Source organism: Lygodium microphyllum, chromosome 20 (genome assembly GCF_053477565.2).
Source record: "Lygodium microphyllum isolate KBCC chromosome 20, Lygodium_microphyllum_v1.1.10, whole genome shotgun sequence".
In the NCBI taxonomy this organism is placed as follows: Eukaryota; Viridiplantae; Streptophyta; class Polypodiopsida; order Schizaeales; family Lygodiaceae; genus Lygodium; species Lygodium microphyllum.
The window spans coordinates 90,379,885-90,396,028 of NC_141154.1; positions in this window are offsets into that span (position 1 = coordinate 90,379,885).

Below are 16,144 nucleotides of genomic sequence, written 5' to 3' on the forward strand. Positions count from 1 at the left end.
ATCCTTATTGATATTACACATTACATATTAGATACATTAAATATACATAATCTTACAAAATATGATTTAATATATTTATATTATATTTATTAATTACTAATAAATTAATTTAATATATATATTTTTAAAATATATTTTGATAATGTATTCCATAATATGCACATAGTACGATATACTAATCTAACATGATTTAGAAAAAAATAGTATAACTTAAAAATAAAATGTAATATGATACATTTTACTATTATCAACAAGTAGGTAGTATAAGATTTATAAATATTTAACCATGATAAAAATTATATTTCCTTCTCAAATAGCTTCTAATTGATGCTAAATTTCCTCAATCTTTATAACTTTGTGTCATAGGGAATGAAATCTCCTATTCTTTAGAGGTCACTGTGGTTTCAACATTTAAGCACAAGATCAAAGTTTCTCAAAAATATCTTTATCCTTGTTGTCATGTGGAATACATGAAATAAAGGTTTTGATCATTTGATCAAATATTTTCCAATGGATATCACATAAATTATTTATTCTTGTTGACATACAATAAAGGCTTTCAACATTTGGCTAAATCTTGTTCTATGGACATCACAAACAATTATTATTCTTGCTATCATCTAGGTTAAATACATGTTTTGACCATATGGCTAAATCTTTTCTTGTGGATATCACAAAGAATTTTAATCCTAAGTCTTGTGTAAAATAGTTGCAATAGAGGTTTTGACCATCTGGCTAAATCTTTTTCCATAAAGATCACAATGAGCTTTTATCCTTGTTGTATGTATTTGGCTTGAGTTTTGACCATTTGGCTAAATATTTTTCTATGGAGACCACAATGAACTTTTATCCTTCTTGTCATATGAAATACATACAACAAAGGTTTCAATCATTTGACTATGTGTTTCCCTATGGGAATCACAAATAATTTTTATATTTGCTATGGTATGGAATACACACAATAGAGTTTTTACAAGATGGCTAAATCTTTTCCTATACACATTATAAATAAACTTTTCTTATTTACTTTTTTTAGAGACATCGGCCAAGATATCTCTTGTTTTTCTTGAAAGTATTGGATCCTTTCTCAAGTGAACTTGGCCTCCATGAAATCCCATTTTCGATAGTAATGCCTTGCATTTATCAATACACTCATCTGATAAAGATAATGGCTTAATGGAATATACGTAGTCAAGATGCAACCTGAGAAGCTTATCGATTATTCTAATCTCTGCATGCAAAGTACAAATATGAACATTCTTAAGAGAGATTGAAAGAATGGGATCCCAGATGTCTTCTATGTTTTTAAATTTACTCAAATCTATAAAGTCTCTATTTGGGGCTCTTCTTACTGGTCGCAAACTACTCCAATCTTTAAATCCAACACTTTCCATGCAATAAATGTAAGGATATTTTGCATTTGCACCATTACATATTCCAAGCATACATTTGATAGTTTTTAAATCAGCACTCATATGCCATTCCACATCAACTACCAACATTTCGCCTTCACTTTGAGACTTAATGATATTTGGAATACCTGTATGGTTGAACAACCATTTCAACGTTTGATGATTTTCAATTGGTACATGGGCTGCACCAATCCACCAAATCTCCATCTCGCAATGGAGCTTGGCCCTCACCATTGTTGTGATACAATGCCATGTTCATGAGGCAAATGCTAACTCTTTCCATCTTCTGTCCCTTTTGAATCTGTGCTTCATCCAACTTCAAGGAAAACTTTAGAACGCCATAACTTTCTTCTATTGTGATTTTATACATGTGAACCATTGCAATTTGCACCTTTTTTAGATCAACCCATATATTGTTAAACACATTGTAATAAAAATTTGCATTTTTTTTTGTTTTTCATAGGACATAAATTCTTCGATGTGAATGTACTCTCCAAAAACATGTGGAATCTTGCGATTCATGGCAATTCTTGTAGTCGAAACTAAAAGGGCTCGGGGCAATCCAAATGCAGTTACCCTATTGCGTCTAAGATTTTTAAACCATAATCCAAAGATAGCACGATAACCTTTCCGACTTATACCCACAGTATCACATGTCTCTACAATTTCATTTTCTTTCACCGTGCCTTTTAAGTCCTTCACTAACTCTTTGAGAGTTGGACCTCTCAAATCCGCATTTTCGGGTGACTTAAGAATCCTCAAAATATCTTTCTTATTCATGGTTTCCTTCAAAAGTTCGATTCTTTCCTCATTCTCTCGGATATTGATGCCTAATATGTTAGAGACATATTTCTTTGTAAGATTTAGTTTCTTTTTCTTTGCTCTCTCACACAAGTTGGTTATATCTTTTAATGGTCTCTTGCTTTCTCTAAATCCTACTGGAGTTTCTCTCAAGCATGTTAGCTTATTCTGCAATGACTTGTTAACATTTTTCAAAACATCAATCTGACTTGTCAACTCTAAAATATTTGTATGTGCAGTTTCTAGTGCTTTTTTCATTTCGTGCATTTGAGCTATATATGTGTAAGATGCAAAGTATAACCTCATACAGTAGCCAAGCATCCCATTGTAACCTTCTCCAATATATCTTATATAGTCATGGACATTGAAAAAAGGAGGTGGTTTACCTATAGAAAGGATCCTTGGGATAAATATTTCCGTCCACCACAAATCTATATGCTTCATCCCTTGTGTTCGCAACCTATTGGCTTCGATCTCATCTATCAATACTCGATGATGTATACTTCTCCAAGATGTGTAAATTGGATCTAGCTGAACAGTTAGCTTGTATTTACGTGTGCTTGCGCCTGTGTTATTTGAAGAGGTATTGCTAGACATTTTAGCAAATGAACCGAGCAAGAATCTCACAATGATAGGAAGCAAGTGCAACAAAAATAATGGTGAAAGAGAATAGTGTGTAGAAAGAAAACACGAGAGAAAACAAATGCGATTTTCATGCAAAAATCTCAAACATACAAAATCTCTCAAGTTCCAAGATAAAAATGACCGAAAAGGTGACCCCTGACCTGGATTAAAAGATGAGGGCAATTAATGGCCCTCATCTGTTAATGGCCGACCTCTTTAATGAACCAAATATTCTCTCATTAATCACATCTGGACAACCAAATTTAGAGGTTTCGTTCTTCCTAAAACTCAACTAATTAGCAACTTAATCACTTTCTTACAAGTGCCTTTTTTGAAGCATTTTTGGCCGTAATGCCTTTGTGCTACTAAATGCCCTCAACTCAAAAAAAAGAACTAGACCACCATCAAGGTGTTGCACAAAATAAATCATGCATGGAAGATAATACACCACAGGATGACCATCATCATTTCAAACAATTGCCAGAGAACTTACTACTTCAACTTGATAATTCTGGATCAGAAAACAAAAATCGCTATCTCTTTGCATATCTATCATTGCTTGTTACACGAGGAACATTCAAGATGATCCAGCTTGGGTTTCTCATGGTGGGTCATACACATGAAGACATCGATGCTGTAACGTGTCTACTAGTATCATCCAGGACACGTCTTAGCAGTCCATCGGAAAGGATGTCTAGAAAACTCTGCCCGGCACTCCCATGGAATGTTACGGGTTTTGCGATCTAGGTCTTCCCGCGTCTGCCACGTAGCGGAAGTATCCTGGCCGTTCCCACTTAGGATCGATCGGAATTAGGGTTTTCCTGATTGGTCATTAGCTAACAGCAACTAGCGTCAGACCCGAGCGAACTACTTTACGCAGAAACGCCAGGTCCGAAGCGGATTCACGCTGCACTTAGTTCAAGGAGAATGGGAAACAAGAGGGATGCAAGGCTCAACCTCTCTGCCATAAGGCATAGTCCCATTCCGTTCCCCTAAAACATCGTAAATCGGGTAAGACGTAACTCTAGGTCATCGCTCTCGTTATTCGTTTTGATGATGATGATCATCCCGCTGTTCTTCGAGATTTTTGAGAAAAGTTCCCGGCTAACCGGGACCACCCAACCGTAGGACGGACCCATGGCCCATCCTCCGCACTTTCCTCGGTTTGTTTTAGTTATGTAATTATCTAACACATTAATTTGACATATAACAATCAGCTTCTTTAATTAATCCTGTTAAGCATTGGTTCCTTCACGTAATCTTATCACGTGACATAGAAAAACAATATCAAGCAAGTTCTTTTTTAACATTTCATCATTTTATCTTTGAAATACAAGGAGTTCCGCCCGTAGGCTTGTCCATAGTCCGCTCGAAGGCTATCCAGTAATCCCCAGGGATTACTATTCCAAGCTTCCACCCGTAAACTAGTATATGCGGGCCTCGAGATCCAATCCCGAGTCACGTTAGCCTCTTGTGCAGGACCCGGAAGGCGAGGGATTTACGGCCAGAGCCCCCCCTGGCACCCAAGCGTCCTCCTACTCCAAGTAGAGCTCAACGAAAAGACCTCTCGCGACGGGTTCGGTCCACGTTCCCGGCGCGGTGAACAACCCCCTTGGTTAGGGTTAGGCAGGTAGTCGAGGGTAACTGAAACTGCCTCTTCCTTCAGCTTTTAACCTGAAGTATAGGTACTCATTTAATTTGTAATTCATAATTCAAAGAGAGCCCTAAAATCTCTAGCAAGCACAAACATTTCCATTAATCAATCGTGTTGTTTGGCAAACTGCTAAAGAAGTGTTCTTTCCTTTTTGAGTGTATCAGCACTCGTTCCCAAGGTCTCTTGTAAATTGGCAAGATCCTTTACATTCCGGTGAAGGGCGTACCTTATTAACCCAACTTGGTCAACCCTAAAGTTCCTTAGATATGCTAGTTTCCGGTTTACAACTTTCCTTATTTAGAAGGATATCCAAAAATACGTCCTTTTTCAAGATAACTTGCGTAGGGATTTGCCATCCTTGTTGAGGGTTTTTACCCTTTCTCCTTGTGAATTAATCACAAGACTAAATGATTTCGTACTTGCTATGCAAGTCCTGCGATGGAATAATCCGTTTTAGATCCTTTAAGCTGACGTATGTCGGCCCTAGGGTTTCTTTTTTAAGGATCTCAGGGACAGCCCTAGTTCTTTATCTTTACGAATTTTTTTGACCCTACAATAAGGAAAGTAGTCAAGTGCTTAGGGTATGAATATTTCTATGTTTAGATTGGTTTGGATAACTTTTGGAAGGTAATATTAATCGTCTTGTCACAGTTTTGCTATCCTTGTGACAATTTACTTTTCAGTCAATACAGTTCAATTTAAACTTCATTTTTCCTTGCAGATGAACTCATGCCAAATAACAAACATTTCCCTCGCTACGATGTGCAATTAGCAATGATAACTTCCTAGTAATTTGAGCAACGAAAGAAACCTTTCATGAATTTAATCATTTACAATGATTCGTTGCGAAAGGAATAAGACTAATGGTGCAAGATATAATTTCTATATCTTTAGGATTTAACTAAAATATACTACTATAGTAAATGGATAATCTTGCTCGTAATTTATAATTGATGCAATTCGAAGGAAACTAAGTTCTATACATTATCATTCATTCAAATAAGCTAAACTCCTTCATTACAAATAACTCGAACAAATATATCCTATCCCTAACAATTTCTCTTTGCATGATCGACTTAAAACCGAATTAAAGCCAAGAAGAAAAATGTGGTTTTGGGGTGAGATATCCACATGGATACCGGAGATGACCCTCCCGCGGCTACGCCTTGGACTTTCTTAGGAGGCATCGCAATTGTAGTTTTTCGAACGTGGAAGCAGCTTTACAACTCCTCCTTAGAATTCCACCGTCGCTCCCTTGCACCGTTTGAAAGGCTCCCTCCTTGAATTGGGGAATTTGAAAGGGTGTTTTAGAATCTTTTACAACTAAGACCCATTGAAGCCATGGGGGAAGGCTTAATGGCCTTTGTAAGCTCGCACGAACGGGAATAAAAAGGTGTGGAAAAGACACAAGGTGTAGGAGAGTTCTAAGGAAAATAATAACCGTAAAGGTTATAAGTAAGGGTCTAAGGACCCTTAGGCAATTTAGGAGAAAAGGGGCTTATGAGGGTTTACACACGTAGGGGGGAAATGATTCCGAGGCCAATGAGGAAGGGCTAAAGGAAAATTTAAAAAAAACACGGGGGTTGGGTTCCAACTATGGGAAGGGGTATATAATGTTTTAAACACGGGAGTAAAAAAAGGGCTTCTTAAGGCACAAGAAGGGGGTGAAAGGGTTTTTGAAGCCCGTAAGAAAGGGCTTAAAGGTTAAATCATAGGGGGGGGTGAAAGGGGGCTTAGGGGGTTTTGAGGGGAAATTTTTAAGCCCGGGAGAAAAAAGAAAAGGTGAAAAGGGGCTTATTAAGCCCTTTCGAAGCTTCCAAGAAGCTTCTAGGAAGCTTCTACTTCCAACGTGGAAGGAAAGGTAAGTTCAGGAAGGATTACGGCGACTGACGGGGGGAATTATGGTGTTATGGCGGGGGTGGTTGGTAGTGGAGCGGGGATTGGGCGTGGCAAGCGGCAATTCCCAGAGGCAAGCGGCATCTTCAGCCGGCGGCCTAACCAGCATGATGACATTCTCCCCTTCCTCAGCGCAGCAGCCTCCACAGCACGACCCTTCTTCCTCCTGTTCGGCAGCCTCCTCCTTAAAGTGCCCTACTCTCCCTCCTCTCTCCTCAGCATGGCGATGGCAGCACCAGAGTCCTTCTTCTCTCTCCATTCGTCTCCTTCAATTCGTGAAGTACGGCTGTATCTCAGACTCCTCCCCCCTTTCCCCTCGTCTGATCAATAAGATATGGCAGCCTCCCCCTCTCCTTTCACAGTGTGTGGACCGTGCTACTTCAGCTTCGTCCCCCTCGATTTAAATAGGGGAGGGGAGGGGGATCCTCCCTCCCCTGCATGGCATCACACATGCCTCTCCCTCATTCCAAGCTCCACCAAGGAGCTTAATCACTCCTTCTATTTCCCTCCCTCTCCAGCTCGTCAATCGGCTGGGGGGATAAGGGGAAAAAAAAAATCATTTATAAAATTCGAAATCTGTGAAATGAAATCCAAATTCAAAATCTGCGAATTGTTTCCTAACTCTAGGAATTGAGCTTTGGATCTCCATACACGCATACACCAAGCCCGAATTTTTATTGAGGCAGTTCATGCGTGCCTTCGGGATATTACAGATGCAATGTTCAGCAAATTTTCAAAGAAGCTAAGGACGAGCATGACCTTCACTTTTCCTCATCTTATGCAACATTTTCAATCATGCCAGATGACAAGTCCTACACCTTTCTTATTGACACATGTGCTTGAATTCAAGAGATACATTAAGGGATACTTGTGTGATTCAAAAGATACACTTGTAGATCACTCGAAACCTCTTCAATTTCGGTTTTATATGCAAGGAGATACACTTGTCATGCCATACAAGATGCATCCAAAGTCGCCAGACTGGTTACCAAGAGAAGGTGGCATTGAATTATGAAAGAGAGACCTTACAGGAAAGCCTACTCTTCCAAAGGGCGTTCCAATGTTGCTGTCCATGTTTGAGTACCTTAAGGATCATCAAGAAGTAGTAAGTGGAATTAAAGACTATTTGAAGTATTGGAAAAGATGGTCAAATGTACAAGGATCTGAAGCAGAGTTCACAAAGTTTATAACACCAGTGATTGATTATTGGAAACATATGATCTATGCTCTTCAAACTCCAAATGTCCAAGAAGATTTATTTTTCATAGATTTTGGGCCAAGAACACAAAGTGATGTAACCAATTTAGATATAGATAATGCAGATGAGTTCATTGGATTGGAAGAGTTGAATGATCACTATTGTGGTCCTCTGAGCAAACGACCCAAACATGCATTTGAACCAATGCTTGATGTTAAGAAAGATGACTTTGTGCTTGTTAGACCTTCAGATCCAGTATATCCAATATGGCTTGGTGTTGCACAAAGAGAGGTCGATACAAATAGACATTCCAAAAACTTCAACAAGGTACGTATACAATATTGGGCACCAATTTGTAGTCGTCAAAATGCTACATATGCAGAGGTGTATTTTAATTGTTGGGATAAATATTGGATGTGCAACAAAAAGATCATGAACAATAGGAAACAATAGATAGCATTGTCTTCTCTTGGATGAAGAAAGGTACAAAATCTCCCAAAAATTTTAAAATTCCCCCAAAATTTGTATGGAAGGCTAAAGAAAGTCTACAAGAATCCATCGACTGAAGATTTTCCTTGAATATTTCAAGGATATTAAAACTAAGGTGTTTATTAACACCACCTTTTTGAGTTTTTTTCAATCTCTTGGAAACAACCATAAGCATTAATATGTTTAATTGCACCCAGTTCCAAATTCATGAAATCCCAAAATTCATGAAATCCATTTTGATTTGGTTTTCCCATATTGATGGGAAATTCCCAAAATCCTGAATATGGAGTTAAAACAAAACAATTCCCATGCCATTCTGGGAACTCTCTAAACTCCAATGACTCGTTGAATGATCTGAGTCCAATTTCATGCATAAATGGTATAATCTGCACCTTTTATGGGGCAAAGAAGGACATCAAATCATGACCAATGCAAAGCAAAGACATGCCATCAAGTCCTCGGAGTCCAACCCAAATTGTCTAGTCCCCACCTCCTTTAGGGTGTTGACCTTAACCATGAGTCAACCCTTAGAAGACAATTCATACTTGACCCGTGCTTGCATAATATTCTAACAAAAGGGAGGAACTCCACCTTGAAAATTTACTCAACTCAAGTGACCTCTTGATGACTAACGTATTGACTTACATCACAAAAGTGGGGATTCGTCTACATGATTTGGACTATTATGCAACCCTTGAACATAACCCCAAGTTTTATGACTGGTTGTTGAAATAGTAAGACGACATACAACACACATGCTGGAGTCGCATAAACCTTGCTTCCCACAATCCTAGAAAGGATTTTCATTCTTCCAAGGGTAAAGGGGGGGATAATGGATGAAAACTCAAATGACAATTGAATTTTAAAATAAAAGAATGGGGGGTAATGGCCAAAACTTAAATGAGAATTGAATTTTAAAAGAAAAGAATGAAGGTATGGATTGATTGGTAAGTGAATTCTTAACTTGCGGATTTTTGTGCATTATATTCCTCATTGTATGAGAGTTTTTACTTTCAAACACTAATCTTTCTACTCGGCTTACTTTTTGTGCAAGAGACGTCCGTTTAAGAGAACTAACTGTGGATATTGTGTGGCAACATGAACCTAAATGCCTAGGCAATAGGTTAAGCCAAAATGCTTCCCTTTTTAGAGGAGGAACATAGAAAATATGGACTAGCCATGGAAATTAGGGCATTCGACCAACTAAAGTATCGCAGCATCCACAATCTCGATGGAATGGTGACTGCTAAAGAGGCTATGGCCCAGATGGTGGAACGATGCAACTTTACCAAGTACCTAGAGAAGGTGGGACAAGACATATACCACATAAAGTGCATTGAATTCTTGAGGACCTTTGATTTCTAAAGGAACATTGGCACAATGATCCTTAGGCAAGGCGAGATTTCTAGAAGTGTGGTGGCTCCCCTTAGCCGATAAATTGTAGAAAAGACACTTGGGCTAGTAGAGAAGCTAGAAAGAAGACCCAAAAGGGATGTGTATGGAATGCTAGGGATGGACAAAATAAGGGTCTACACCAATGACGGCATTAGCCTAGTAGATATCCCAGATCCGACCATTTGATTGAAGGCTAAGATGATCCATACACTCTTTTTGAGCCAAAGATACAATGCCCTTATGAGTAGAATTGAGGTGCCCTTGCTAGAAAGCCTTGTAGCCAACACCATGGTGGGGATGAGGTAAACTAGAATGCCTATGTCTAAAAACTGATACATGCCTCAACAAGGGTGCTAGCCATCGCAACACCAAGGGTGGCAGGAGGAGAGTCCTCTAGCAACCACCGTAGAATATCAAAGGAAGAAACCTACCTCCAAGGTGTCAACCATAGGCCTTAGAGAAGTACTAATAGTCATCATCCATGAAGCACTATAGGAGGTAGAGAGAGGTGATAGAGGAAACCCCAGAGCCATCACTAGCTCATCAAGAGCTATCACCAGTCCATGAGGAGCACCGCTCCACCACCCAAGTGAGCCTGACCATCTCAATCTCAGGAGGAGAACAAGAGAGAGAAGAAACCCGTAAAGAGCAACAGGATGATGCAACAAGAGTCATTAATGAAGAGGGACATCATCAACCACCTCCACACTAAGAAGCCTCAAGTGAAAGAATGGTTAGTGAGCAGCAAGGTGGCTTAGAGTGCTCAAGCCAAGGGGGAAGAAAGAAGATTACCCTCAAGATTCCCATACAAAAGGCATGCTCCACCATTAAGGAGAACATGGAGCTATAAAGTGTAGAAGAGGAGTAAAAAAAACTAGAGGAAGAGCGCTAAAGGAGACAAGAGGAGGAGGAGGAGGAAAGGTTGAGGAAACAAGAAGAATAGGAGATTGCTCTTGCCATTCAAAGATCCTTGGAGCAACCCTCCCAATATTAGGAATTGGCATTGATGAGCCTAATGGGGGAGGATGTGCGGAGTACAAGCACAGATGCAGAAGAAGCTTGCTGGTGATGGAAGGTAAGGGCAAAATCCGAATGCACCCCATCCCACCAATTTTGGCTACACTGACAATCACCCCATCACAGGATGCTATAGAGGGAACATTCAATGAAAGAAACCTCATGTCTTGGGTATAGTGCCTAGTCAGCAAGGTACATGAAAGTACACTTGCATCTAGCAAAGGACCCCTCTTGTTGGAACCAAGAGACCATTTCCTGTAGCTGATGCCAAGTCATCATGCCAAGGGCCAAACATACCGCAATTGGAAATCTCAACCACTTTGAACAAAAATAAGCTCCTACAACTAGAAATGAAGAAGCGAAAGAGACAAAAGAACATGCTACAAAGGAGGTGCAAGATATATAGAACCAATGAGATGAGAAGAACAAGAGGAAACTAGTTGAGCTACACAACCAGCTGCAGTAAGTTCTTCATGAGGAAGGCATACTTAAAGAGTAGGTCATGAGAAAAACCCATGAGCTTGAGAAAATGAATACACTATGGCAAGAGTAAGAGCTATTCATTGCCACTCTGGCCTAGTACCAAAACCAAGGGTTAGAGTAGATGAAGGAAAGAGTAGAAGAATGGGCGTCCACAAAAATGAAGATCAAGTCAGTAACTTGGCCTACACAAGCTTGACCATGCCAAGAGTGAGTGTTAGAAAGCAAAGCCACAGCTTTTGAGACAAGAATGCTAGAGCAACAATGTATATTCTTACAAACAGTGTTGAATGTCATCGAGCCAGGAGAAGAAGAAATGATGGAGCAACTCAAGAGAAAATTAGAAGTGGCAAGGAGGAGGGCTCTATAGCATGGACAACATGATAGGGCACTTGGGACTAGCACTAGTTTGGGACTAGAGGAGCGATGTGCTCACCTACTCTCAATTGGATTAACCACACAAGAACTCACTTTGCTAGGACTCGGGAGCTAGAAACAACCAACACAACCACTTCAATAGGAGCCACTAGAGCTAGAGTCTAGGAGGAAGGACCTGATTTTGAAGTGGATCATCAAGATAAGGAGAAAACACAAGAATCAAACCCAAGTAGAGCCACCTTGAACAAATGGATGATGCAAGGCACAAGCATAAGGAGCAAGTGGAAACTACACGTAGGAAGTTTCAAGATAGGACCCCACAAGTTCCTCAAGTGGCCATCCCTCAAAGCGAAGAGTGCAATCCCATCAACTAGGGCTAGGAACTTGCGATGTGGGAGCAATGGGAGAACAATAACCCCTTCAAGTTCTCTTTCACTTTCCCTCACTCATTAGATAGAGTACTATCTCCTAGGGTAGTGGAAGATGTCATGAAGCTTTCAACTAGTCTGGAAAGGAGATGGTGCGAGGACCAAAGGAGGCATCCCATAAGGTGGCGGCAAGAACCTACCAACTACTGGAAAGATTGTCAAGAATAGCATGGTGGGGGGACTTGCTTGCGTTTTTGTGCCAAACACACTGTGTATATACAAGAGGAAGCTCACTAAAGAACACAAGAAGAGAGATGGAGGCCAAAACGTTTTCTTGCTGGTTTCTTCTTCTTCTTTTTCACACAATACAATGTACACAAAGTGTAGATAAGATACAACATAAAAGAAAGTAGCCTACTAAGTCAAACAGTGCTTAACTGACTATACTAATGAACCTGTGCTATATCTAAGCCAATTGCAGGTAGGTGTAACAAACTAAATATAATAAGTGATAAGTCAGTGGCCATGTGAAAATCATAATGACCACCAATGTGCTAAGTGTAGATTTAGAGATCCATCTAGCTAGGCTACCCATCATTAATGTCTGCAGGTGTTGAGCTTGCCGTCTCAACACTCCTCCTCAAGCTCAACTCCATCTTTGCAACTCCAAGTAAGCTTCGGAACTTTTGAAGCTTCTTTGCACCTAATGCCTTTGTGAAAATTTCAGCTATCTGATCTTGTGTGCTAACCTATACCAAGTCAATCTCACCTGTAGGTACCTTCTCTCTCACAAAGTGATAGTGCACCTCAATGTATTTTGTCCTAGTATGGAACAATGGGTTCCTAGCTAGCTGTATGCTACTCATGTTGTCACAATGAATGACAACTCGACCATCTCCCTACACATCTAGATCACCTAATAACTTTTGCAACCATACCACCTCACATGCTGCCATAGTAGCACCTCTATACTCAGCCTCAATACTTGATAGAGCAACTATAGGTTGCTCTTTGCCACTCCATGTAACTGTTGCAGTACCAAGGGAGAACATGAATCCATTGGTAGATCTTTTGTATGACATGCTACCAACCCAATCTTCATTTGTGTATCCAAACAACTGTACATCCTTACCTGCCTCATAAAAAATTTCATAATGTAAAGTGGACTTCACATACCTCAATATACTTCTAATTGTATCCAAATGAGGCATTCTAGCCATTTGCATAAACTGACTACTGACAAGGCCAATAGCATAGCTCAAGTCTTTGGCCTTGTGATAGTCATGTAAATCAAACTTCCTACTATCCTCTTGAACATAGTAGGGTCTTCTATCTCATCCCTAACATTAGCATTCAACTTCATATTTTGCTCCAATGGTACTAAAAGAGGCTTGCATGCTGTCATACCATACTTGGATAACATATCCAAGCCATACTACCTTTGGATAGCCATATACCATCATCACATTTGATTACCCTAATACCAAGAAAGTATCTCAGCTCACCCAAATCCTTCATCTCAAAGTTCTTCTTCAAGAAGTCCTTAACTTCAACAATCCCATTATCACTGTCACCTGTAATAATCAAGTCATCCACATAAATGACTATGATGACCAAACCTATATCGCCCCTTCTCACATAAGGTGAGTGATTAACATAAAAAATATAAAAAACAATATTGACAATATACTCTCCAATCTTGTTAGACCATGCTTTAAGTGCTTGCTTTAGCCCATAGAGTGCCTTCTTTAACTTGCAAACATATGTGGGATGCTCTAGATCCTCATAACTAGTTGGCTACTCTATATATGCCTCTTCTTGCAATTCACCATGCAAGAAGGCATTCTTGACATCCATTTTCTACAATATCCAACCTTTGACTACTGCCAAGGCAATCACAAATCTAACACTTACCATCTTAGCAACTAACCAACTAAATGTCTCTTCATAATCGTGACCTTGAGCAATACCATGGTGAGCTTCTTCCATGACCTTATTTCTTTTGATAGGTAGAACGACATGTTCCAACACATTGATTAGTGTTTTTTGGTAGAGCTAGCCTATAATAGATTCAAAACACAAATTGAAAAGAGCAAGTCATCTGTAATGGTCCATCAAAATGTGGTGTGGGACTTATTCTAAGTTTAGGAAAACCATCAATTTCTCATACCAAATCCAAGGAGGATTGGGTGGATCACGTTTTGGATTCTCAAACAAGCTACATGAAACAATTGGGCATTTAGAAAATCATCATCTACTCTAATCAAAGCTTCTTTGAAATCAAGTTGAAACAAGAAGTTGACAATCACATGTTGGTGGCCTGCAGGTCTATGTATAACCTTGAAATCAAATTCTTGAATTAGTAGAATCCATTGGGCCAATCTTGTTTGACTAGATAGACCAAAGTAGATTGGTCCACATGAAAGACAAAAGAATGGTCATTTAGACAGTGGAAAATTTTCTTCATGGAATAGATCATGTCCTAGCATTCCCTTTCTATTAGAGAGTAATTTTTCTCAACTATGGAGAGCTGTCAACTAGCATAGAAAATTGGTCAAAACCAACTATTCTCATCCTATTGCATAAGCGCATTGCCTATTGCCATGTAAGAGGCATCTACGAAGACATACAAAGTTTTCTTCCATAGAATTAGGATTGAGGCCTTGGTTAGAAGTAGTTAGAGATGTCAAAATGCGAGGTATCTTACCTCATTCTAGTTGAAGACTGCTTTGGAAGTGTAGGCTAGTTGATTGAGAGGTATAGCTATATGGCGTGAAAACCCAAGTATCATTCAATCCATCGGACTTGCCCTAGAAACTATTGCACTATAGTCAGAGAATTGGGAATGGGGGCCTACATGATAGTACCTACCTCATTCGAATCCATGACAATGCCAAGAGATCATGTGATCCATAAGGGCACCACCTTTCATTATTAAGACCCGTTTCATGGGATATAGACTTAGACTCACTTTGTGGCATCTAGTAAAATAAATTCAAACATGATGCAAGTGAAGCAAGAGTGGTCAGAAGACACTAAAGTCATCTAACAACACTTATATGAAGTCTATTAGGTAGGGCCCAATTTTTTCGTGCATATCTCGCTAAAAAGAAGTAGGGTTATTCTTCTTCCCAAACCACATCACTGTACGTACTAGCACACCCCAAGTGTGATGAAAGCAATTCTAGCTTAATCCTTTGAAGCAAGCCTAGCATGGTTGTAACCACTAAATCCATCTAGAAATGAGTTTTTCTTGTGGATCAACAACCTCATCAAGAATGCTACTAAGGTGTGGTAAGGGGAATGGATCTAGAATTATTGTAGCATTCAACTTATTATAATCAACACAGATTTTTAGCTTCTTATTTTTTTTGAAAAAAATGACAATGGGCAAGATCCACTCCGCTTGATCCACTAGATTTCTAAAGCCAACAGGGAGGACTTGGTCTAGCTCTTCTTTAACTAAATTTGCCATGTGGGGACTCATTTGGTATCTTTGCATATAGATCTACATAGCATTTGGCTTGAAGGGAATATTATGATGGTAAAATTAGGGATCCAATCCCTTCACTTCAAAGTAGTCCTACTTCAAAGTAGTCCTAGGTCAAAGTATCTTTAAATCTAGTCATAAGGGCAACTAGTTGGTTTTGGAAGTTAGCACTAATTTTTATTGGCTTTGTTTCTTTCAAACCAAGGTAAATTGTGGTGAGAGCATCCTTATTAACTCTTGTGACTTTCTATACTTAAGCTTTAATTCTCTTTCTTGTCAAAGCACATCCAAAATTTGGGAATCAGCTATAGCCATAGCTTGATCATCTTTTTCCTCTTTTGCCTTGAAATCTAGGTTCTGGATTTCTAGATCATTAGGATTCTCATCTCAGGTTGATTTTGGCTTATATGAGGGTTGAGCAAGGAGTGCAAATCCAAGTACAATTGACTAATCTACAATACATCCACCATACAAAATGGTTCCAAGTGGGCATTAGTAGCTACCAAGAATGTAGCTTCCTCATCATTGTCTAGGCCATCCGTCATATTGACTATTTCTATGACAATTAGTTAGTAGGTTGCTAATGGAGGAAGAATTTTATTTTAGAATATTTAGATTTTATTATGATATCAACAAATGTTTAGCTATCCATAGTCCCAATTGTGACTAACCCATGTTTGTTGCAACTACGACTATTAGAACAATAAATAGTAATCTTCACTGGCATAGTCCATGTTGAGTACTACCAGAGGAATCAAGAATGGCACATCAAAAATCCCCATGAGAACCAATCTAATGATGCCAAGTGGCTGCAACCTCTATTGGTTTGCCATTCAAACTAGGAATGGGGCTAGCTCGTAGTTCATCAGCCTAAAATTCCTGCAAGTGGCCACAATGATAATGTTAACTTTAGACCCATTCTCCATCAGAACATTATTGATT